Below are 26,290 nucleotides of genomic sequence, written 5' to 3'. Positions count from 1 at the left end.
GGGGGCGAGGCTGCCCCGCGGGTGACCCGCCCGGCGGGCGCGGCCCCTCCGCATCACACGAGGGGGCAGCGCGGCCGCTCGCTCTGCCCCGGCGCCCGCCTGCCTCCCTTCCCTCCTCTCGCCGCAGCCCGGGAGTCAAAGCGCGGATCAGGTTCCCTGCCTGCAGTATAAAAAGCTGTGCGAGAAGGCTCCGGCGGGAGAGGGAGCCGGGCGTGAGGCGGCGGCCGGGAGCCCGTCCGTGGGGAAGCGCAGGGACGCGCGGCCGCAGCAGCAGCAGCAGCAGCACCGGCCGCTGCTCACCGGGGACGCTCCAGGCTCGCCCCTTCCAGCTGCGGGAGAAGAGCTTTTTGCCGCCCGAAGTAAGTCCGAGGCGGCGGCGGGGACTGCCGGGCTCTGCCCGGGGGATGCTGCCTTCAGCTCTCGTCCCCCCGGGGCAGAGCGGGAGGCGCTTCCCCCGTCCCTGCCTGGCTCCGGCACGCCTGGCCCTGCAGGGCCCCGTGGGGCTGGGTGGGAGCGCACCTGAGCCCCCGGAGACACCTGGCCCGGGGCTGAGCTGTGCCAGGGGCCAGGAGCGGGACAGCGAGGGGAGCGCTGCCCCGGCCGCGCCCTGCAGAGTGGAAATGCCAGCGCGGGCTGGCAGGGACACGGCTGGCGCTGGGTGACGGGACCCAGCGGGGAAGGGAGGCAGGAGTGTTCGGGCAGGTCCCCTTGGAGAGCACAAAAGGGCAGCGGAGCGGCAAAAGCCCTGCGGGTCCGGGTTATCCTGTGCCAGGAACGTCCCGGCTGAGACTCGCGGGTTTGAATTGTACCTTCAGACCCAGCGCTTCTTCGGCTGATGTTTTTCTTGGGACTTTGCCTTCTTATCCCTAGTTTACTTCTGGTGAAACAAGTAAATCTAGCAAGTGCTGATCGGTCTATCTAAAACTGCCGTAGCTAGTTTGTGTCTTCTCCTTCCTCCGGGTGGGGAGGAATAGGATGGGGGAAAATCCGAGTTAACGATGGTGAAAACACATTTTCCTCTTCGTTGAACTTACATGTTCTGCAAATGTTTCATGGTCTCCAGCCTCGGTTCTTCGAACTCCTTACCCCTTTTCTTCTCTCCTTTTTCAAAGTACAACTTTTCATAGGGGAGAGGCAGTGCTCATTCTGCGGGAGCTCACCTGCTCCTTCTACAATGTCCACTGCCTGTCGCACCTCTCTTCCACTGCCGGTGGAAGGCTTTGCCTTGGTGCTGAATGTCTGCTGTGCCTTCAGCTCCTGGTACCCTCGGGAGCTGGCTGCTGGGATGTGCACCCGAGAGAGAGAGAAGGGCTGGCTCTTGGAAGCGCTGGGGAAATGTTTGTGACAGAAGTTAAATCTTCCCCTGTGAGATTACCCTGCGGCTACGGAGAGTGGTGTTTTAGCTGGACCCCGTTTGCTTGCAATGACTTGTATTATGGTAGAGGAACACTTCACCTGTGGCTCATCAGCTCTTGAGTTGATGTCCTACCTTGTTTTCCCTTTGGGCACTGAATTTTTTCTTTTATTTTTTATTTATTTATTTTTTTTTAGCTTTTAGCAAAGCTCAACTTTTGGAACAAGAATTAGCCTGTGTGTGTTAACTTACTGTATTAGGGAGAAGGGAAGGGATGGAGAGAGAAAGAGGGAAGGAAATTAAAAGTTGTTACAAAGAAATACTTGGGTTTTTAAGTGTTCTGAGCAGTGTTCTTGAGCTGATTACAAAACAAATTTAATTTTTCTGTGTGTTTGTTTTGTTTCAGTTTTCTTCCTTGAAAAGGAATAAGTATATATAAAAAAAAAAAGTCTGAATTTTTGATCATGAGAAATAGTTTGAAGAGAAAAAGGAACTGGTGTATTTGTGACAAAATTTGTTAGTTTGCTGTAGGAAAGAAAATTTGGAAGTGCATGGAGAGGGTACTTCATTGGACTAAAAAAACCCAAAAAACCCAAACCCCTATTATCGACTCCAAAAAGCAGCAAAACCAATTCCTGCTGCATAATTCAGTGACTTCTGCTAAAGAGAAGGAAAGTGGAGATTTAACATACACTTGTCTCCTGGCTAAGCTAAACTCTCCAGTGATTTTTTTCATGTATGAAGCTTTGGGTGAAAGACAGAAACTCGCCAACTTTACTCCAGAGCCAGCTCTCGGGTGGGGGAAAAAGAGAAGCCAGCAACAAATCTTTCTGTTACAAATGGTAAATATTTGTTTATAGTGTAGAAGTGGCCTGAGAAAAACGGGGTTTTTTGCAATTATCCAGATGTCTATCCCCAGTTACTTGAGATGCAGTCTGTGGCTGATGCATCCTTGCCAGCAGAAGGGTTTGTCTTACTATAGGATTACAAAGCATAGTGCTGCTATCCCAGTACCATATGCCTGACACTGGGGACACTTGGGAGGCTTATCTTATTCCTGACACAGCTGTACTGATGGATGTTTTGTGTAGATTAATCTTTCTGCCACAAATGTGAATATTATTACTTAGTGAACTTCCAGCACTTATGGCTTCGGCAAGGTACTTCTTGACACGTCCTCTGTTTCTTCTTGCTCGTTCTGGGAATGGTTGTTCCTGAGTCCTTAGATAACAATTAAATAATAATTCTTTACAGGAGCTCTGGAAATGCACTCATTGAACTTGTACTTTTTTTTTTTTTTTTTTCTGTGTGTGTGTTTGTGTGCATTGGGGTTTTTTTGGTCAAGGAAAATACAATTTATCTAGTGTTATGGTATAACAAGTGTTTTAGTGTAAGACTAGGGCATTAGGGATGGAGCTGGCATGGCTCATTGCTTCTGCTCTGTTCAGGCCCCCTCATTACCTACATTCCCAACTGTGGCATTTTCTGTGGGAATTGGTCTTTAACAATGTATGCTTTGCTTCGATATTTACAACCTCTTGCTGATCAGTGTATCAAAAGCATTTTCATTTAGAGGATGCATTTCAGGACTTTAATTGAGGAAATCTCTTTGTTCCAAGGCTCCATAATAAACCATACAAAATGCTGTCTTTGAACGAACTAGGTCACTGTAACGCGTGCACGCATAGAGTGATTCTCATCTGCTTAGGGTAGCCGACACTCGCTTGAGCCATATCCCTGGTGAGCTTGTCCCTGATTTATCCTTCTTGGACTGGCTTGTTCACAGGGAGCTTATGCTGAAAATTCACTGCTGGAGGTCATTCTCCATTCTTGGCATCTCTGGCAGCCTTAAGCTTAAATTGCAGCCTCGTTTTCTATCCAATCAATACCGCTCTTATGTCTCTGAGTTTCCATGGTGCCCCCAATCTTCTGTCTACATATTGATGTCTGACAGCAGGAATAGCATTCTGTGTCGCTATATATACTTACTAAACCTGTCAAAACTATTTAGGCTCTGTCGCACTAATTTATATCCATATCCTGATATTATTTGTATCTGTTGAGCTTTGACTGATGGAACTTGCTGCACTAAGGAATTGGCCCCAACAATGCACTCCAGGGATGGCTCAAGGGATGGATGTTTTGAGAAAGGGGAGAAAGACTCTTTTTCTGGAGTAGCTGGGGTAGTCTAGAATCCTTTGAGCACAATAGAGTCATTTTGAAGATATCCAAGTCTCAATGGCTCCAAGTTGCTGCTTTGGAAATCATTCTTCATTGTGCTGCTCTGAATGCACAGAGGGTCCTCCCCAGTGGAGCCGGGGAGAGGAAAATAGAAAAGTGGGCATTGTCGAGTGCTCAATGTGTATTTGAGGGGAGTTTGGGGAAATTTGAGGCAGTTGTCTGACATCAATTTCTTCAGCTGAGGCACTGTGGAAAAATGGAATTAGAGGAGCCAGCAATTCCTTCTGTAATGTGGATGTTTTTGTTTTACTACAATAACCCACAGAGCAGAGTGGTTGCGTAAGAAATGGTATGGTGGCGTCTCTGTGGACTGACACAGCAGCAGTGAAGCCAGATGAGAAAAGATACATCTTCTGAGTATCAGTACATTTCAGGGCACTGACTACTTGGTACTCATCTCAGCAGTATTGGGCACTAAATAAAGACTGTGTCGATTTTTTGAGAAATTTAAATATGCTTTGCAAACTGTTGATTTTAGGTTGAACAGAAGTGGTCATCAGCTGAAGAACTCTTTAATCCCACTACCTTTAACATGAGCTTGATCCAGCCCATGAAATAAGAGCTGGCAGTCAGTATGGAATTTGCTTCTTAATATTTTTCTTGTTCTGAGTTGCCAGAAGAACTGATCTTGCGATGCCAAGTTCGTCAATACTTTTCAGACTCTCTTCAGGCTCCTACATTTTTTTTTCCCCCTAGTGAAAAGTAAGGACCTTGAAGACTTAAAAGGACCTGTTGCAGATGGTGGTATTAAAGTAGTTCAGTTTGTTTCAGCAGTGTTTTACCTTATGATAGAAAGGGTCAACAGGACTTCCCCTAACTAGACAATCTTGGCCAATAGGTCTCACCTTCTTTTATTCCAAGAAACAGGATCACTGTGCAATTTAAAATATTTGGCTCTACCTTCTGCAGTGGCACTGTGATGATTTTCTTATTTTTTAACTTTATTTCCTTCCTTGTCTATATGTGTGGGAGTGAGTTTTGAAAAGGCCGTAGTCGTCTTGCAGACTGCTTTTTCATGTCTTTCAGGCTGAAGATTGAGAGAACACAGCTGTAGGCAGTTTGATGGGAGATGAGAAGGGGGAATGGGAATGTAATAAAGAGTGAGCTGTATTCCTGATAAAGCCAGGGGATTTTCACCCTCACCATATCCCTCCACTCCAAAAAGCCCTTCCTTGCCTTCCTGGAGTGGCACATTCTGGTTTCAATGGGGGTGACCTCTGGAGGTGAGGAGCTGAGCTAACTATATCTGAGGCAAAATCCAGTTCCATTACATTAAAAAAAAATGTATTAATGTGTTATTTTGGGCCTTAGAGCACATTGCTTGGCAAGTGCCACTGATTGCATGGCAGCTGCAACAGAGGGGTAGAGACTTTTAGAGCAGAGGAGTGTTACAGGAGTTGGGTATTTTCTGATAAAAATAGTCTTTGAAAATAAATAGTGCTTGGGGCTCCTGCACACTGCCATTTAGTAAACTGCAAAGTTCCATTTTAAACTGGGCCTTTCTCCTTTGAGGCCTGCCAGCACTATTTTAGAGCTCATTAAATGTTTCACGAGAGCGTTATAAAAATCTTCCTTCCTCATTAGTTTCTACACAGTTTCAGCATAGCTTGGACCTTGTAAACATCCCCCATTTAGTTGTGGATAAAACCAGTGTCAAATGGCTGTGGGGAGAGAAGAGAAAGAGGAAAAATTCTCTAATACCTCAGTCTAAATCCTTATTTTGACACTGGTCTACAGGTAACTAACTAACCACATAAATGAAAGAGAATTTTTTGCCATCTTCAAACAATATTTTGGGAGTTATTCCCTACCTGTACAAAAACTCTCCTCTCATGAGTAAAACCAGACAGAGCAATTTGGAGGGACAAGACTTGATGGGCTCTACTTTCCTTCTGAAGGCTTCATTTACACACCTGGGCTGATGCTCAGGTGTCGCCCTGAAAACTCAGCTTCTGAGCTTGCTAACACAGTTTTCTAAAGACTTTCCCAGGACAGTAACTGTAAACATAGATATGTGTACATTCTTTCTGATACACATCTTGTGATGGACATCTCTCATGGCCAGTGCAGTGGGAAAGTGTTATCCTGACCATCCAATCCCTGGCCGTGGTCAGAAACCTATAAATCCTGGGAGGAAAAATAAACTCTGCTCTTCCTTTCACCACACCTCGACCTGTGTTCGTGTGATCTATTCAGCACCAGCGGCAACACTCGGGTACTTTAGGGAGGCTGGTCCAGCTGAGTGGGGACAGGCACAGGACTATGAGGTAGAGGTAGACTGTTTCTTAGGCTGGAGTGCTAAGTTGGTCTTGATCTTCTGAGCTCATTAAGGCACAGAGGAAACTCTGCTGTTGTCTTCATCATCTGACTTTGCTAACTGCATCTAACTCTTGCCTTTTCTGTCCCTAAGTATTAAAAAGGCAGAAGAACAGATAATTTGACTCCATGGGTACATGGAATTCCTTGTGCATTGACACAAACAGTAAATATATGTGTATCTGTGGAAGCCAGAGGCTCCCTGCACAGAAATAGCTGAACTAACTTCTCAGATTCAGTTCCAGTGGATATCAGGCACAAAACCTGTTTTGTTCTTTTTTGTTTCTTTCTCTCCTCAGAGCCGTGCAAATAGTGGCATTAGTTTTATAACCAGCTAAAGATGATATGGCTCTTGCATTTAAGGCTTCCTTGTTTCTACTGGATCACTAGAACAAGAGATTCATTTATGTATGTATTTATTTTTTAGCTCTACTCCTCACACATCATGCATCTCGAAGTGCAAAGGAGCCTTAGTAGTGCACTGCAAATGTATGCACCCATCTGTAGCCAAGAACAGAAGGCTCACAGTCTGTAGCATCTTTTCCTCTGTGATAGGAGCATCCAAAATGTGCTCAATACATCGTGGAAGGATATTTGTTGTATCAAAAACTTTGTTTTTAAAGGTAACTTATTTAGGAGCTCTGTCTTTTTTTTTCTTCTTTTTTTTTTTTTTTTTTTTAGCAGGTTTACAGCATGTGAGCAACGGTGGAAAGAGTGATATTGTCTCAAAGTTCCCATTTTAACATTTCTGTAATGTTTATTTAGGCACTTTGTCAGATGGTAAGGGACAGGTCTCTTAAGAAAAGTTTATTGTCTTTGGAAGTAAGTGATAGGAAGTGATTTAGACAGCCTTGATAGAAAGAGAATGGAAGAATGGGAGTTCTGATGTCTGTGCAATGGTGCTACAAAGTCACAGCTTGCTTTCAGACAACCAAGCTTCTTCCATTTCAACATTTAGTTCTTTTTCAGCTCACTAGAAATCATATTCTTGCAGTCCAGCAGAGATTAATATTTAACCAGACACAAGTCCTACAAACATTATGCAGGCAAAGTTGATGCTGCAGCAAGAGCTGCATCAGAATAAGGAATATATAATTCAGTCTATGATTTAGAAAGAGTACCCCCTCCCTTGTTTTGGCAACAAATTCTTCAAAATAAGACACAAATGTGCTATAATACTGCTAAATGGTTGTGTCTCTTCTTGTGCTTCTTGCAGCAGAATCTCATTGCTATCATTGAAAGTGCCTTTGAAGTGAAGCATCTTTTAGTAAATTAGAGATAATAGATTGTTCTGATATTCTGCCTTAAATCTGGTAGGAAAACACTTTGTTCCTTTAGTTTGAGCAATGAAAATTACATGTTTAAAAGTAGCCTCCCCACTCCACTCCACTCAAATTCAATAGTTTGAAGTTTTTTCTGCCTAGGATGGTTTCACCTGGAAACCCAGTCTTTTACTGTAGGGATTTAGCTTGCTTTGTGGTGCTGAAAAGCCCCTGAGATGCCGTGGTTGCTCCCCAACACCTTGTGCCACCTGAGTGCCTGGTGGTTTGCTTGGATTGCTGCCTTCCCAGAGGCCAGGAAGATGTTTTCCTTTGTGCAAGAGTCACTTGCTTTTATTAGAAACCTGTCTGGCTGCAGCTGATATGCATTAGGGACGGGTGGATGGAAAAAATCTACTAACCAACAGATAGGATTTTCAGCAGTCTTCCAAAAACGCTGCAAGCTTTGATTCGGGAACTTCATGTCATTTCACTTAACTAAATCCTCACTTTGCTAAGCTGTCCCTTCAGCCCGTGTTTCTTGTCCGATTTGTGTGTTGTCAGATGCTTTTGCTAATCTCTGTGGTTGATGTTTGCTGAAGTGATTATTTGGCAGGAGCGTGTGAGCAGGCGTGTGTGTGTGATTGCTGTTGGCATGGCAGTTGGTATGATATGGCATTAGCATACTTGTTCCGTGCTCTGGGCCTCCTCCTCTTCCAGGCTTATTTATGTAGCAGAAGGACAACCCCCCCCTGCCCAAAACCAAACCAAAAACCCCCAGAAACCAAATCAGAAATCCATGTGGGAGCCGGTTACGGTACGATGATCCTCTGGCCAGTTTGACCAGAGACCTGCAGAGTTCAGAGGAGCCTGAAGGTTGCTCTCATTTCCCTTCAAGAACTAATCCCAAACAGACCATCCACCAGCAGAGGATTTGTAAGGAGCTGCAGGGATTATGGGCTGCCTAAATAGGGTATCTGCATTGAATCTTGTCTTTGCTGTGCTTGCAAATACCATGGGAAACTGTATTTATGGGGTGGTAAAGAAGAAAAGACAAGCTCCTCTCCCTTCATGTTTGTTAGCTCAAGAGGCTGCCATTAAATGGGACATGGGTTTTAATTTGTATTTTGTGCTCATTAATATTGAGTGGTCATTGGGATTATAGGTGCCTGTGTTTTAAGAGGTTCTGTTCTCTTCTTTCCATCACTTCTAATTTGAGCTGTAGGTTTTGTGTTGTTGGAGCATTGTTATAGGCTCTGAGTTACCTCACTGAGAACAATGGAATTAGACAAAGTAAGTGCAGGAGTGTGTGTGAAATCTTTGGTTGATTGTGCAAACTTCATTTAGAAGTTTAACACAGTTAGTGGAAATAAAACTCTGATGGCATGTGTTCAGGTCCATGCCCTTTGTGAGCAGGTGGGATGAAAGCTCTTGTGAAAAGTTTTATATCAATACATTTACAATGGGGCCTTTGACAGCTTCACTTGGTATTTTTCTGGACACCTGTTTAAACATAAACTGCTCTTGTATTAATTTTTTTTTTTTTTGTAAAGTCAAACTAATGATTAGCTGGGTTTCTCCTCCACTTTCCAATGTAAACTGCTTCTGTCAGTCCATGTTAATAACCATACCTCTCCAAGGCAGAGTCTGGGCTGTGTGTAACCCCTGGCCAAACCTCTCCCTGAATGAGAAGCTGGTGCTGTGAAGGTTCTGAGTTTATCCTGGTCAGAGGTGGAGGCTACCACTGTCTTCCCACTGGGATCAACCCTTGGTTTTGTCTCTGAAAGGAGAAATCTTCTGATCTTAACATCTGAAATGTTTTGTAAAGTTGACTGAAATCAGAAATGTGGGAAAGAGGGGAACATCTTCTCTCTCTGTTCATAACTACCTGCAAAATTTGTTTTCATGACGGAAAAAAATTTCAAAGTTCAAAAAGGGATGGGAATGGGAGGAGAAGTGTGTGCACTTCCTGTTCTTACTCATAATATTGATCCAGAAAAGTTATTTTGAAGCTGCTTTAAAAAATACTTACAGGCACTTCCAGTATTTTGTAACTGAGTTAACATTCACAATCACCTCTTCTTACTTGGTAGGACAGTGTCCCACATGGCCCTGGCCTTTCTCTGGCTGCTCCTCTGTGCCCAAATCCAGCACCTCTGTACTGATCTTTCCAAAAGGGGAGAGGTTTTGAGTATAGTACTAGGTTGAACACTCCCACCCAAGAAAAGGATGTAAAAAGTACAGCTGGGCATCTTACTGCATCTACATCTACTGCATACTACATCTACTGCATCTTACTGTGTTCATTTAATTGCTCTGTACTATATTTTAGTTTGAATTATTTATGGCTGTGCATGAAATTCCTTTAAATAAGAGCCCCCCTTTCCCGTGCTAAGCACAGCCGTAGGATGAGCGGGTATGGCAGGTGTGTGTTTTTATAGAGGAAAAGAGAGAGGTGTACATAGACTTTGCCCTGACATCATGCTTTACACACCCACCAAAATCAAGTCTCTGCTTGGAGAAACTTAAAAAAATGTAGGGGATGCATAGCAAAAATGTGTTAGATAACTTTAGACTTACCAATTGTGCACCATGTACTGTAAATGACAAGTTCACATCTTTATGCATTGACACTTACAGCATGTGCAATAAGAGTCTGATTCCAGTTGGGATTTTACCAACTGAGATTTCTCAAGTAATTGTGGGTGGGAATTTCTTGTCTTATTTCAACTGCAACAAACAAAAAACTCAAAGCAGGAGAAGTCTGTGAAGTGTAAGCTATCTGTCTTAGGTCAAGAAAAATTGAGGTTGAAATATTTCATCTTAGATTTATCGAAATGGAAATTTTTGAGCTAGTGAATCCATGATTTCTGTTCCAGGTCAGTGGAATTTTAGTTTGTATCTGAACACTTCCAGCACTTAATGGGCATTGAGAGATGGAAACAAGAACTTAGCCTACATGAGATGGACACTGGCTACAGTAAGCTCTTCATGGTGCCCTGTGGTGTCCAGCTCGTGCTCTTCATTAGGACGTTTTTATGATTGTGATGTCTCAGAAATAAGTGCTATAGCATACAGCAGTGGGCAACGAGGAGCATTTTCTCAAGTTTCTCCTTTCCTGATCCGTTGAAAATTTTCTTCAACCAAGTGTAGTATTTGTAAACATTTTTAAACAATTGTGATAATTGTGAGGTACTATAAAATTGTCTATTTACAAAATAATTGTAAACAGCTTAATAATAATTGTTCATAATTATGTATATAATATGTATATGTATATATGTATATTATTATTGCTACTATTATTGTAGAATTGAACAAAAATGGAAGTTTTGTTTCAATTTTCCCCCCAAAACTTGTGCATGTCCTTTTCAATTGCTTCACAGGACACGGTGCTTTGAATTTATTTTTTCTTTTTTCTTCTCCCCATATAATCATAACTTCAGTTGCAAAAAACATTTTAGCCTTTGATCAGTGCCCTTAGCAGAGAATAGGCTTGGTTTTCACTGCCTGATGCGAAGTGTGATTGGTATGAAATGAAGGGGATATTTTTTTTAATCTCATTTATATCTGTCTTCTATTCCTTCAGGTTTAAAAAATATATTCTAGGCATAAATACTTTTTGGAGTAGCAGAACTTCCAAGCTGCAGCTGCTGATCTCAGGTGAACTCTGGTTTCCATGCTCAGATTCCTGTATGGTCCCAGCTTTGCTGCCTTGCAGAGATCAACCCCTGAAGGCAGAAAGTGCTTCTGTAGCAACAGCTACAGAATTAGAGAATTCTGTGAATTAGGCCTGGCTTTTCCCAAGGCATGCACCACTCTCTTCAGTCCAGTAGTAAAAGATGTGGAAGTGAATGGAAGAGCATGGGTTGAGTTCTGTGGAACCAGGCTTATGTGGATTTCTTAAAACTCTTTGCAAATAGTGTTCATCTTCCTTAGCTTTACATGTGGACAGACCTGACAGGCGTTTTCCCCTTGGCAGATAAACCACAAGCAATCTGTTTTGGTTTGGAAGATGTATTTTCATTACTCTGAATAGCTGAGGTTTCCTGAATCTTATTTTTGAATTCATGTGTCTATAATGTCCTTATTTTCATAACCTCAACTTGTCTTTGCTTTAATCTCTCTTCTATTTAAATAGTGCAGTAGGTCACCTTTCATAAATATTACACATTCTCTCATGTTTCTCATTTGCAGTAGCCTTTCAGAGCCCCATGCCTAGTTCTAAATCAACAGAATATTTCAGTTTCTTTATTTATAAGCGTGCTCACAATTCACGCCCTTATTCTAGCAATCACATTTAGCTGAAATTTAACCCAGCATTCTATAATTTTAATTTCACAGTAGTTTTTTTCATATTGCAGTTAGCAATTTCAGAAGTGCTGTTCCAAAGTGTCTACTCTGAAATGACTCTTGCTGAGCACAGGGATGTGACATCATCTGTCTACAGAATTGTTTTGATGTCTGGAAGTTAGGTCAGCAGTCACTAGTGTATAGTGGTAAGGAAGCAGATAATTTTTTTTCTTTTGTTGGTTTTTTTTTCCATTAGACTTCAGTATATCTGTGGTGAATTTTATCTGGTATTTGTGTTGTCCAGTTGCCTGGATAGTTGTGAGAACGAGGACCCCCGTACTGTTGGTTAGCACTACATTCTGTGGGCACCCTGTTTTGTGGCCTTGTGATGCTAGGCAGTACTTTGGGTGCTAAAATATCTCCCTTCTGTATGAAAAAATTAATATTGTTCTTATCCTGGGAGTCTCTGTTCCTTGGCTAATACTGAAAGAGTGACAAGGCCTTTCCTCTTGTCCCAGAGATGACAAAGCTTTCCTAACAGTTTCAAATCTTGACAATTTACATCTAGTGAAAAATGGTCAGGATGTGTTTTTAAAGTTTTTTATAGGTTAGTGAGGCATGCTTTATCACTGTGAGAAATGTGCTTTTTTAGACTTCTCTAGTTTGTGGGGCTCCTATTTCAGCTGGTTTACATTTGCCTTTGACTGGCTTTTCTCAGCTCTGGAAATGCAGTTTAGCACAGTCAATTTTCTCAAGTAGTTTCTTTTTTTCATTTGCTTTATTTTGTTTCCCCTAACTCTGTCTGGCAGTTCTGCTTCAAGTTCTTTACTTGTATAACCCTGGGCCATGCATCTCCCTCCCCTGCTCTGAAGTGAAAAGCGAAGCAGGGGAGCCATTTAACTTCTGTGCAATCTCTCTTTCTGCCCTCACTGACTTTGTGTCGGGAGAGTCTGCAGGACCCACCAGCTCTCCTGGAGTTCCAGTCTCCCATCTGCTTAAGGAATGCCTTATTACTTGTCACTATGCATTTGCTTCCCTGTTCTTCAGCCTTGCTCTTGGACCTCCTAATCTCCATTTTACATCTCACCTGCCAAAGTTGTTCTCTCCTATTAGTTTCACTTGGGCTGCATTTCCATTTTCTTTCTCTTAAAGATATTCTGTGAGTGAATAAATTCTTAAACTACATTGGCAAAGTAATTTTGGTGTGTTTTTTTGGTTTTTTTTTTTTTTTCCTGACTGACCAGAAGTATCATCAGTTATTGCATTTTGGCATCATTTCGGAATATTGTGCTCATTCTTGGCATTCTTTTTGAAAGGATGGCTCTCAGGGAACAGAAAGGAGCAACTCCCAGATTCTGTAATTTTTTTAAAACCTGGTTCTCTTAGCACTGATAATGACCTCCCAGTCCTACACCATAATCAGGTGGTAACTGTGGTGTGAAGATTTCAAATGAGTGTGAGAGAATTCTATGTTTGCATCCTGTGGAAATGTATCTGAGCTGCCACAGTCCTCACTTTAGAAATAAGTCTAGAAGCAGCCCTAACTCCTTAATCAATTCTTTTTCATTGCTTGGGACTTACTCATTGTAGATTTTCCTTCTGCAGTCTTCAAACTAACTGCCACCATGTGAGTTGATTGCACTGACAAGAAATAATTTATAAAAATTACCGTACTTTGACCTTTATAGAAAATGGTAATGTCATCATTTGAGCACCAGATATTTCAGATCGATCAGCCCTGGTCTGAATTGGAGGCTTGTATGTTATCACCCTCAAAATTTCTAGCTGGAAACTCTCACCTACTGTACCTCCCTGCAGGGAAAGCTTGAAAAGTCCTATGTGTCCTTCTGACTTCTTCCTTAGCTGGTTTGTGTGCAATGTTGTATGTTTTTGCCTTTTAGAAGGATTCCCTCCAAGCAGTTTAGCAAACATCCTGATCCAAAGTATCTGAAGGTCCACCAAAGTAACTAAATATATATTTAAAAATAAATGTATATGTATATATAGGGTCATTGTGATTTAGATTGGCAGTAAAATGTAACAGTTTCTGTGCTCCTGCCTTGTTTGGCTGGGGGGGTGGGGTGGTGTGTTTGTTTTTTTTTTGTTTTGTTTTTTTAATTAACACCTGTTAATTAACAAACTGTGCTCCAGGAAGCTGTTTGTGATATTAGAAATGTGAGCTAATTGCACCCACGTACATCTAATTTGCTGCCCTGATGCTTTTCAACTGTGGAAAATGGGTAACTATTTGGAAACAAGTATGTTGTCAGAAGTGCAATATCCTGTGCAAACTACCCATTTTCCCTTAAGTCTGACTCTGCTCAGTTTATCTGATGCTGACTTAGTCTCCAGACATCTCACAGAAAATTATTTTAATACTAACTTCGCATAGTAACACTTGTGCTTCTAAAATGTCTTTCATTTAACTCCTAGAATTATTGATATTATTTGTAATATTGATGTTTAATCTACCCTCTTTCTCCCCTTTCTGATTCCTGTCACGGAAAATCAAGCCTGAGTAAGTTGAGGTTGTGGGTACTTTACTGTTATTACCTTTTAGGAGTGGAATCCCCAAGCAACTCTTTTTTTGAAAGTGAGGAAGCTTTTGTTTCAGCCTTCATTTTGGAGCTATCCCACATGCTCAGCAGTGGTGGGAGGGCAGGGCTTGGACATCTGCCGCTGTGCTTGCTCCTCAGCAGGTGATGTGCAGCCCTTTCCCCAGGTTGCATTCCCGTGCACATATGGAAAGGGAGACAGTAGTGTCTTATCACAAGCTGATGTCACAAGCCATCTTGAAACATCTCTGTGCTTGCTTTTTTTATTTTTTTTTTCTATTTTGATGCATGCCAGCATCTTTTTAGCAGAAGAAAATCAACTTATGCAAAGATATGCCAAGATCAGGAAGGGAAGGCTATTTGAGCAGGAAGTATGAAATGGGTTTGTCTTTAACAGTTGGTTTTCTTTCTTTGTGCTGCTGGAACAAGATTTATAACAGTGATTAGTAATCACAAAGGTCACCCAAGCCATTTTAAATTCATATCTTTAGAGAAAAGCATCCCTGAAGGAATATATGAAGAGGAAAGGGGCGATTGTGAGCCCGAGCTAGGCAGCACCCACATTTTCTTCCTTTTTAGCAAAGTGGTGTGTGCAGGTTAGGTGCATTGCTGCTTGTCAGCCCTGTCTCTCAGCATTTCCATATAAGCCTGTTAACTGGATTGGGCTGGACTTAAGAAAGAGCTCATTCCTAATCTTGATGAGCCTCAAGTGGCTTTTATGGAGGGTGCTGTGCATGGGCACAAGGGCTTAGTGTTCCTTGTCATCCTGTGAGTCACTAAATGCCTCACAGGTTTTGCTGTGGCACACATAGCACCAGGAGTGACAGAAGCCAACTGGGTTTGCAGAACCTCCTGCTTCTAAAGGTGAGCTTTTAGAATATTTACCTACCGTGCCTCTGAGTGTGGCAAATGAAGGGGGGACAACAGGTAGCTTTTACTTAAAGTCAATCATTGTTTAGGTAGAATTTGAGGAAAAACATGCCTGGTTTGAAAGGTGCTCCCCTGTGCAAAGTCTTTGGAAATTAAATAACCTGACCTTTTTTAATAGCACACCTGTGCTTGACATCCAGCTGCTGATGCCCCTGCACTGAGCTGCATGGATTTGTGGGAGAGGGAAGAATTTAAGTGTGCTGATCAGAGTTCAGTGGAAATGTTTTTGCCATATGACAGATGGAAAGAAGGACTGCCAGCCTCCTGGGACTGGAGTGACCCTTCAGCTTGGTCTGGTGGGATTGTTCTCGAGGATTTGGTGACCCTGTTAACACAGCAGCAGTGTGTGCTCTGGTGCCCACCACGGCTCACCCAGGGTCCATGACATTGTCTTATGGTGTGCTTTCCCATGTGTGTGGTTTGCAGGATTCCAGCAGCTCTGTGAGGTCCCAGCAAAACCTACAAGTGATCCCATTCTCCTCCCTCCCTGTGTGTGTGGTGGAGCACACAGCAGGTGTGTCTAACAGGCAAATCACAGCAACCGAGGTCAGGAGAAGTCAAAACGATCTGGACAAATCAGTTTCTCTGCAATTGAGAGCTTTTCACAGTGAAATGGAGCACACTGTCCTTTGGGGTTAATAAAACGCACAGACACAAGATTTGGAAATGTATGGTAGCAGGAGGCAGTCTGAGAGCAGTTCTTATTTGCTGCCAAGAGTGCTGAGTGTTCATCTTCTATCCCAGTCCCTCCAGGACAGCTGAGCTGTAGCTGTGGTCTCTATGGGCTCTTTGGTGCACAGACACTAACCTCGTTACTGCATGCTTTCAGTTATGACACATTTTGGTGGGAGAATTTCCAAGTGAGAATTGGGCGTAGTGGCTAAAATGTGCTCGACCCCATTTGGTGCCACCTCAGCATCTGCCTCTTTGGAGGCTGGCTTGCTTTGGAGCTGGGGAGGCTGCTGGAGAGGCAGAGACCTCTCAAAACATTTGACTTTGTGATTCCTGGAACATCCACCATAGCTGTAAAGGCAGGTGAAGATGGTGTCCATGGAAGGACCAAAGAGGATTGATTGCAGGGTGCTCTAAACCCGAGGAGAGGACTTTGGTGTGTTATGACAAACATAAACAGGACATGCTGGGAAGCTCCCAGGCCTAACACTGGTTGGAAAACAAGCTGCATTGTTGTGCTCTTAGACCAGGTTTTGGCCTGGCTTGGGACAGCTGTTGGGGTGGTGGAGCTGGGAAAAAGGGCTCTTACTCTGTGGGGAGCACTGGATGCTGCAGGTAGCGATTAAGAAATGGTGTGAGTACAGGGACACCAAGGACTGCAGTAGAAATTCATTTTTTTAATTTTTTTTCATCCTTGTGGGTAGAAGAGGACTGTGAATACAGAGGAAGTGCTGTAGGATAAGATGTTTTTATGGAAGACCAGGGCAAGAGAAGTGAAATGATGCGGTGTGAAATGCTTTGGCAGAGTTGTGTGTAGGAAGGTTACATTTTGCTTGTGTGCAGCAAACTTGCTGTGGTTAATAGTATTTAATGCTATTATTTGTTTTCTGAGGTTTTCTTTTCCTCTCTTTTAAGCAGCCTATTTACCACATAAAGGAAAACAAAATGTTATTCATGTATGTAGTGCCTTACAGGGAACTGTGAGGAGTCCAGAGCAGTTTGAAGCTGACACAGATTTATTTATTCCTGGCAGAAAAATCAGTTCCTGGGATGCTGTGGGACCCCAAGTGGGTGTGTGATTGGGCTTTCATGAAAGTCCAGCTTCTTGTGTCATACTGTCCATTCAAAAGATTTCAGGACGTTTTTAAAAGCTGGCCATGATCTGGGCCCATGTATGATTGTTCTCTCCCATTCTCCTTGCTATCCTAACTATTAATTTGCAGTGCCTGAGCTATGAGAAGAAATCCCATCACAAATTGCATGGAATCTCTGGATTTTTTACTAGAGACAGAGTTCAGGCTTTCTCTTGCTCTTCATGGGGAAAAAGGAGGGTGAAAAAAATCTATTGCTGAAAACATACTGGGTGAAAAAGACAAGAGCTTAAATAAATACACCTTATGGTCCCTTGGTTGTAAGGACAAGTGGGTGTAGTATCAGACTGCAAGGGAGATCAAAGGCAGAGCTCCTTCAAAGACTTCCTTCCCCAGGCATGAGCTGGCTGCTGTGATGGCAGAGAGACTCTTGGAGGAGGTTGGTGTTATGGTGCTCCTCAGAAGCCTGGCTGTTAAATAGCATCCCTTCCCCATTTCCCAGTCACACGGCTGCATGAGATAAAAGCCTCCTCGAACTCCAGGACCTTGGATCGGTCTTGCAAAACCCAGCCAGCCATTGTGAGTGTGGTTAATTCACACCGTCGCCACCGAAGACAAAATGGATCTTTGAAACAAATGTGGTGGTGGGGGTAAACCCATCAATCATGTGAATGCTGCTTTACAGTAATTCACAACTGCAGCTTTTCTCTCCAGCAAGGGCTGGCCGAGGCCGATCAATCCCTTGGCTCTCGAATAGGTCTCAGCAGGCAGTAGCTTGCTCCTTGTGGGTTTGTATGTACATGAAAGCCCACTTTATATTAACTCTGTGGAATAGTATTTTTCCCCTCTCTCTAAACCCCTTAGCAGTACTTCAGTGTAATTATACTCATTGAATACGGTACTGACAGCCCCACTCCTCCCCCTTTCCTGTCAGGATATTTGCCTAAAATTCGCAAGATGAAGAAAATCCAAAACAATGATGGGATTCTGGCCTTCTGGATAGGTTTTTATTGATTTAATGTAACCCAATGGTCATACTTTCAAGTATTTTCTTTAAAGCTGAAGACTGAAAACATGCTTTTTTTTTTTTTTTTTTCTTTTAAAAATTAATGAAGAATTAGAATTTAGTCCATAAGGAAAATGTTAAATATTGCAGAAGTCATTACTAACTGAGCATTGGAGTAATTATTAACAGTCTGAGGCCGCTGAGGACCTCTTTCTACCTTTCTGGAAAGAGGGAAAGACGTCAGGAAAAGGCAGGGAGCCTCTTTCCACCTGTTCCTTTTGGTGTCTATGTCTGTGTCTTAGGCTTGGGTGACACTTTCCGTGTCCTGTTTCAGTGCTGAAAATAATGATGCAAGCGGCTCAGCTCAGCATGTTTTAGCCCTTTCTACCTCCATCTGTATGAATGAAACTTACATAGTGGAAATATCTGGAAAGCAGTGATTAGAAAGGATTTCAGGGGGTCAGAGGAGGCAGGAATTGGCAGATGAACTCTGAATGTAGTGCTGTGGAGAAAAGTCTAAAACCAAATCTCTGGCATATGTCTGAGAGGGCCAGACCAGGGTGATGACAGAGGTACCAGGATAAGACATCCTGTGTTGGTGTTGGCGCTTGCAAAAGATGAAAAAAAAGAAAGTAAAAAAAAAAAAGAAAGGAAAGCAAAAAGTCTCCATCAAAATAGCATCTGGAGAAAGTTTGCTCTGCAGCTTAAAGAGCTTAGTCTGCCTGACAAACTCAAGAGGAACAGATAACCACATTCTAAATATCTCCTAGGGAAGAAAAATAACGAGTAGTAAAGGCCTCTCTAACTTGCTGAGGAGAGCTATGATAAGAAAAATTCAATTACAAACTAATTTACTATATTACAGTGTTGATGGTGGGAGGCGGGGTGATAATTTCACAAAAGCTTTCCTTAGAAGAAGGCAGTGGATCCCTCATCTTTCAAAGTGTTAATGGCAAATGTGGAGTTGTGGATAGCAAGAGATTGGTACAAGGAGCTAACTCTGGGCTTTTGCATAAGGACATCCATTTTGTCTTGACAGAAGAGTTTTTCTCAGCTTCTCAGAGGTGAAATGTGGGTAGGTCAGGGAAGCAGAAGCTTGTGTTTTAAAAGACAGCAAATGTGTCCTGCTTTAGCAAGTAATTGAGTTCCTTTTTTAACTATAATATGCAAATACTGTAATTTAGGTGCCAATTTGCTTCCTACAAAGGCTGTGACATGTTGCAAGTCACACCTCTTGTGTGCCCTTTATCATATCAATTTGTAACTTGGCTCCTGTAAACCTAGAGAAATGGAATCAAACATCATGTGAAAAGCAGAGGGAACAGGGAAACATGCATCATAGAAAATAAAAAGGCCATGTTGGGAGGTCATTTTCCAGCAAAGTTGCTTACTCTTTCTTTTCTAAGCATATTTTGGTTATTGGTAGTTCGTTTGTTTTTTTTTTCTTTCTGTTTTTTTCTCCTGCTTACCTTGTCTTTTTGGAATGATAGCTAAGTGCATGCTTGCCTTTCCAGTCAAGAGATATTACCTTGACAGCAGACAGGCAGGCTGCAGCCCTTATTCCTGAAAGCCAGGTCCTTGGGAACAAAAGGTCTCCACCAACCATGATCTTCCTCTCTTCAAGTCTCACCTATATGAAGCTTCTTAAAAAGGGGGAATCTGTATGAAGAAAAACACACATTTTTTTGAGATAGGTGGATTGTGTTTAGGTGGGGTGGAGGACATGTCAGCTTTATAGGCTTCTTTTGCTTATGGGAGCCCCACATGCTTTTCTGGTCATGTGGATAAGCCAGTTCTGTTCCCAGAATCAAAGGAAATGCTGATTTTTCCTCTCATTGAGAAGAACGAAGAAGCTTAGCAGCTTTGAACTCTAGTTCAATTTGAGCACTGGCTATAGCTATAATAAATTGCTGGCTTTATTTAAGAAGATTCTGAAACATCAGATACAAAGCAGGATTTTCCCAAATGGGAAAATTTGTTTCTTCCTCTCTCTGAGAATATGGAACTGTGCCAGTCCTTAAATTGTGTAATACAACTTGAGTGGGGAGGACAGGGGGAAAGAAAGCAGAAGTTGTAAGTCTATGATGTGGAAGGTGGTTATAGACTACGTCAGTTCCACAGACCTTAGAGCAGCCTCTGTTCTCTGTCCTGCTCTGTTTTACACAAGGATCATTCCCCCAGTGAGTATTAACACCCATTACCTTTTGTTTTGTCTCTGTGATGAATTTTGCCTGTTTTTATGATCTACTGGAACCATCTGGTGGTTCAGCTTCAAAAGGCTGAAACTTTAGGCTGGAAACTTTGGGTAGAAGTGCCAGGATTGGGTTCTGTGGAGTGGCAGGAAAGTAATTCTAGATTTCTAGAGCTGATGAGATATTTATTCTCAAGCTTTATGCAGGTGTCTCCTCCTGTTGCTACAAAAAGTGTTTTCAACAAGTTGTGTTGTTTAGGCCAAGGGATCTTAATTTTGAACTTTCTTCTGTGAGCAGTTGCTCAGGTAGCAAACTTTGTAGCACAAGAGAGGACTTTTGTTTAAACAACACACACAATAATTGTTACCAGAGCCAGATAACTACGAATGAGCAGGCAGATTGATGAGATTAGAAGGGCAGCAGTAGATACCACAAACAGAGGCATATACCTTATGAGCTCTTCTGATTAGCTCCTGTAATCCTTAAACAGACTTTACTGAGCTGTGCCTGGTTGAGTTGTTCTCTCGTGAGACACTGTTTTGATTTGTGTTGCTGACACGGAGGAACCATCCATGCTACCTTTTGAGTAATTGTGAGCTGCCAAGGCTGGGAGTTCAAAGCCTGGAGCACGCTGAATTGGGGAAAGGCAGCCAGGAGCTGGTGCTCTTGGTGAACAGATGGTGACCCAGAAAGCTGTCTGCTCAGCAGTAAGTACTTAATGACATGCAGGTGTCCTTCACGTTTGGAGCACTGAAGTTTTTAAATTTACTGTAGGAAGTTTCTTTGAAGACCAAATGAGGCTTCCCCACCTCTGTGGAGCCATTTGTGGCACAATTTGCTGCTTCCAGGATCTGTCTGTTTAACATAAACAGATGTGCAGCACAGAGCTGACCTGAACTGCCCTACAGCAGGAATTAAGCATGGATCAACCAGAGACATCTTCATTCAAGACAATTCAAAGCCTTAGCCTGAGGCCACCAGAGAGAAGAAGCATTTAGAGGGTAACTCCTCACTAAAATATTAGTGATATCTGTTCTTAACAGTTACCACAAGTTTGCTATGCCAGAGCTGTGTGTTTGCTCTGCCTGGGTGGAATAGCATATCCTATGAACTTTTGCCGTGCCATGAATAAACAGTGATTTTTTTTAAGAACTAGCAAAACTTTTCCTAAGTGATCTTTCTGTTTGCAAGCCAGCTTTGAACAGGCAAAGCTCCATGGAGGTGAGGAGAAGGGAAGAGGTCTGTGGGTCAGAGACCTGGTGAGGATGAGGCAAGATGTGAGGATCATCACTGTTGGGTTTCTAGGTCTCCTTCCTTTTCCCCTCAGCTGTGCTGGGCAGTGCTCTCCCTTCTGTCCTCAGCCTATGAGTCTGTGGCATTACTTCAATGCTTCTCATGAAGGACAGGGCACAGAGGGCTAGCAGCAATTCTGCATTGTGCCTTCAGTGCTGGCATCCCTCCCTAGTGAGGTGTGCCTCACTAGCTTTAAAAGGTAATACCCGTTGGAGGGATTGACTCCTCAATATCAGGGGGTGAAGGTAAAAACACCACCTCAATAGCAGGCAGTTCTGCAGGTGAAAATACTGGGACCTGTGCCTATTTCTGTTTTTGATAGAGGTGTTTTCTCCTAGCTGTGGAAGAGACATCTGGAAGCAATGGAGAATGCTAGCCTTAGTTTCAGGTAATTTGTGTACAAGTTGCCAATTTTGTTTTTGTTTATTCCAAAAGCTTTGTTAATATACTGGCTCCTCTTACTGTGTTTCCCAGGCCATATATTGTATATATTCTGAAGTGAGTGTTTCTGCTTGTGTGCCCGAATTTCCCTCCCTGAGGACTCCTCAGGGTATCTCAGGCTAGGGCAGGGTATGAGCCACCGTGGAGGGTAATACAGATTAACCAAAAGCTGAAGCTTAAGTGTGAGCTCTGGGTCTGAGCTCACTGGCCAGCAGAGGTGCTAACGTCATCCCAGGAAGCTTGGCTTGGCATCCAGCTCACTGAATTAACACTGAATAAAGTTTAATGATTCCTGCCTCTCGGGTGATACCTTTTCACTCCAATGCTAAAAAAAGAGGAATTAAATTGGCAAAAGGATTGGAGGAATGAAAGAGAATCATGCCTGATTAGCTTTGGGAAGGAGGAAAAAGAATCTCACGGTTCAGAATGGTAATGGCTCTGCAAGGGGCAGCTATCTCATGGAGTTATCACTTAATCTCTAGGTAGGCTCTCTTCTGAGTCCTACTTAATGGGTAAGCTTTGGACTGGCGTTCACTGAAAAGGAGAACTGCATTCATTATTATTTCTCTCTTGGGATAAGGCTGGAAGGCAGTCTTAGGTAAGAATTTGCCTCTTACTGAGATCTGCCCTTTACAACTTTTCTCCCATAACCATCCCCAAGGGCCCTGCTGGCTTCTGCCTAATTTTTGGTATGCTTGAGGTGAATTTTGGCTGGTTATTCTGGGAAGTCATCAATTATATAAATTCATATAATCTATGACACCCTTATCTAATATCTTTGCAAAAGATTCTGGGTTTAGGGAATCACTTGTTACAGCCTGTTGCCTTCCTTCTGTCCTGTTTATCTCTTTTTCAAGTGGTGCAGGAAAATTAAGCTCTTTGGAACTGCTGCATTTCAGACTTTCCTCTCTGTCCTTGTCCCCTTCTTTCTGTCACTGGCATCAGCAAGCTCCCCCAGCTCTATAAGACAACATGCAGTAGCACATTCTCCTTTGTCTGGCATTGGGATATGTGGTGTCATTTGACTCTCTTTTTAATTATTATTGTTTTACTGTGCATCTGATTCAGATGCTCTGAAAAGAAAGAGCTCTTGGCAGTTGTAGTGAGGTTGCAAGAAATGGGAGAATTGGAGGAATGCACCCGAATGCTGGTGCTATGTCTGAGTGAATTAAGCTATTGCCTCTAGAGTGCTTTACTCTCTGGTGCTAAAAATTGCTTTGGTGTTTGACTGATATCACATATGAAGACAAATCAAGCTGTGTGTTGTGGAGGTGATGGGGAGGACAGGCAGGTGTGTGTTTTGGGAGAAAAAATACTCTCTAAAGTAGATTTGCTGAATGGAATTTAAACACTAAAAACAGAGATTTGTTTCTAATTATGGAATTTAAACATTAAAAACACAGATTTGTTTCTAATTATATTTTTTCCTTTCCATGAGTGGTCCGTCCTTCAGACTTTCACTGAGATTTCTTTTCAGGCATTTCTCCCCTTTCCCATCAAATTTCTAGCCTTTTCCTGGTAATCCTTTCCCAAGAAATTCTGTCTTGGGAAGGGGCTGAGGAAACCACCCCTGCTCCCAAAACCAGCATCTTTCTTGGTGGAATCTGTAGTTTTTGCAAGTGAACTATGTTCCCTCACACCTCCTGTGCTTTTCTTTTTCAAATCACATAACTTCCTGCATGAGGTAACCTTTTCTGTCTCAGGCTGTCTCTCTCTCTTGCTTGCTCTGCCTCTGGCTTGCTCTCTGGGTCCCTTGCTCAGTGATGAATGAGTTTCATTCATCTTTCTTTTGGGGGCTCTGTGAAAAGCTTTAGACTTTGCCTGCTCCCATTTTTTCGCTCAGCTATTCATTTCCATGGCGATGGAGAAAGGAGGGGGCTGGCAGAGTGGGTGGCAGTAGGGCCAGAGGTCAAGAGTGGCCACTTTCTGAATTAAAGCTTTGAATTCCATTAAAGGTGACACGTTGTAACCTGGAGTAACTCTCCAAGAACTTGGCTGTCAAAGTCATCAAAGCAAAGAGAGAGGGAGGCAGGAGAAAGAGAGAGATCAGAGGAGGAGGAGGAAACCAAGAGCTTGGAGCTGCTGTCAGGATTACATCTGGTGACTTAATATAGGGTAGTTCATTTGTGTTGCCATACACTGTGCTTCAGTGAGGCCGTGCTCCGAAATCTGCATGTGGATGGGGTGTGTGAGCTAGGGAGGATTCCCCTCATCCTGTGATCAACAAATGTAATCTTCTGATTAAGTAAACAGCCCTTCTCCTCTGAGAAATGGGAGGGGGAAATTGAGTACGGATAAGAATCCTAGCTACTTTGGCATTTCACTAAGTTATTTTTTCATTTCTTTTGAAGAGGTGCCAGGAGGACTTGGCCCGTAAAGAGGAGGAATCATACAAACAGTCATCATACAAAAAGTCTCTGAGTGAAAGTCTGTGTCCCAGAAGATAGCATGTGAAGTAACAAAGTGTATCAAGCTGTTTCCAAGCACCCAAAACTGAGGTGTTTTAAGCACTAATCTAGGAAACTCGCCAATCCCTACAATAAAAAAACCCAAAACAACATGAAACAAGAAAAAACCAAAACAAAACCTGCTGAATTTTGAGATTTGCAGATGTTTTTCCTCTGAAGGTTGATGATACAGGGGAGGAATTGGAAGGAGGCACTAGGACCTTACGCTCTGTGTGTTGCATTCTGATTTCACATCGCTTCTTTGAATGGTCTCATCAGTTGGTGATCAAGTCTGTGCTAAGATTCCCCTTTTTTCACTTCTGTGACCTGATGAGGCAGTGGTCCAAAGCAGAATTTTCTGTTAGGGATCTTGCTTCTGATACCACTGAGTTTCAGAGCTTGTTATCCCTCCATCTCCAAGGTTTCCATTTCTTCTTGTACGATGACCTGTGCCTAATATGAGCCAGCATGAAAGCCTGCTAACTGGGGAGTGGAAAAAATTTGTCATGCTCAATTTCTTGAGTTTTCTGTAATAAATGAAAATGTTAATGTTTGGTGCTCAACTCCTTGAGGAACCTGCCTGGAAACCTTGTCCCAGCATTATGTTTCTCAGCTTGCTAAATCTGTGTCGATCCCAGACTGAGCAATACTGCTCTTGCCAGTCCTGAGTGTGCTGCTGTCAAAAACCGTGCTGTGTGATCAGGAACCAAAGTTCATAAAAGTCTCTCTGTACTCTGAGTCATACATGATGTGAAGCCTTCAGCATCCAGGTCAAGTTGGGATATCTGCAAGGACTCAGTTCCTTCTCATTCAGGATACTTGGCACTTCTTAGAAAGGTTTTTCTTGTAATTATGGTTTCTCTGCTTATTTTGCCACTCACTAGCATCCCTGAGCTTCCCTGCAGCTCTGTAATGAACAGCTTAACCTGCTAAAGGTAGAGGAGGATTCTGAGGTTTTTATTTTGCTAGGAAAGTGTGGTTTTTATTGCTGGAGGCTATTAGGTTTCTTTGCTAAAGGTTGACTGTGACAGACTCTTGCTGTTGTATATTTTTATTATTATGCATGCCTTCAAATACAGAAATTAATTCTGGAATCTTGTAAAATAATAATCTTAATGATACTTTTTTATTTTCCAAGTCTGTATTTTCATGGAGTTTTTTTACTGACATGTAGTATATAAGGCAGTATTAGCCAGTAATTGGTCTAGTAATGTAACACATTATTTTTTAATCTTAGGCATTTCTTCACTTGTTTAAAAAGCAATAATGAAGGACTTGTGGCAAAAGGAGCACTGGGTTTTTCAGACTAATTTGCACAAACCCTGCATCTTTGCAATGGAGTAAGAATTAAGGCTGTATATAGTAACTACAGGAGGTAAAAAATGAGGTACTAGGAAAGTTATTAGAAAAGTGTGATATTCATGTGCAACTTTTGTTTGTTGGGTTTGGGGGCTAGGGAAGATAGGGAAGGCATAGCTTGATTTGCCAGAAATCATCTGAAATGACAAGCAAAGGCAGAATGGAGGTTTACATTGCTGAATGAGTCCTATCAGTCAAAGGCAACTCTAAAGATGTTAAAATTCCACTAATGAGGAGAGAATCAGCTGTAATATTCATTGTTCTGTGCTACAGCAGAGACTGCTGAGAGGAAGAGCTCTAACTTTGGAGAAATGCTGCAGCTAATAAAGGCAGCTAAAAAAGGCAAGGAAAGAAAGGATCAGAACTGCAACAGCAACTGCTGGTTCAGAGGTATGCAAACTCGGGCAGAGGGGACCCCAGAAATAGGCCAGAGTGAGCGGAGAATAAAGGCATAGGAGGTCTTTTTACATGAGAGGTAGAAGGAGGCAGTGCACGGACTGAGAGTGGAGAGTTTCTTTGTTAATAAGGAAGATATTGGCCTACTTTAGCACACTCAGACTCTGTTTGGCAGCACATGAATAGGAGGGGAGCCGCTATCGTGTTTGTAATCGTGGCACTTGATGGGAGGTTTCCCTGTATCTGCAGGATGGTGAGGTTGATGCAGCAGTATCTCAGAGAAAGGTGCTGTGAGCTGCCTCAGGAGCAGCACCTGAGCCAAGTGTACTGGCCACTGAACTAGGGCTAGTCTCTTTTTCCTCTTAAGAGATCTGTCTACTGTGTTAATCTGCTTTTGTTGGTGAGATGCTTGTTTGGAACAAATCTCCTCCAGCAGGATTTTCGG

At 42.7% G+C, this 26,290-nt stretch overlaps 1 protein-coding gene across 1 annotated transcript in view; it reads left to right on the top strand.

Moving 5' to 3' along the window:
* The window catches only part of PTN (pleiotrophin), a 69,899-nt gene continuing 43,609 nt past the window's right edge, over window positions 1-26,290 (top strand). Inside the window, exon 1 of the mRNA XM_086884900.1 lies at window positions 1-359. The gene's annotated coding sequence lies outside the window, so the exon portion shown is untranslated. The remainder of the gene's footprint in view (window positions 360-26,290) is intronic.

The sequence above is a fragment of the Cyanistes caeruleus genome, chromosome 4, assembly GCF_971803275.1.
Source record: "Cyanistes caeruleus chromosome 4, bCyaCae1.hap1.1, whole genome shotgun sequence".
Taxonomy (NCBI): domain Eukaryota; kingdom Metazoa; phylum Chordata; class Aves; order Passeriformes; family Paridae; genus Cyanistes; species Cyanistes caeruleus.
Note: the sequence above shows the minus strand (reverse complement) of the source record. Positions and strands in the feature narration are given on the sequence as shown.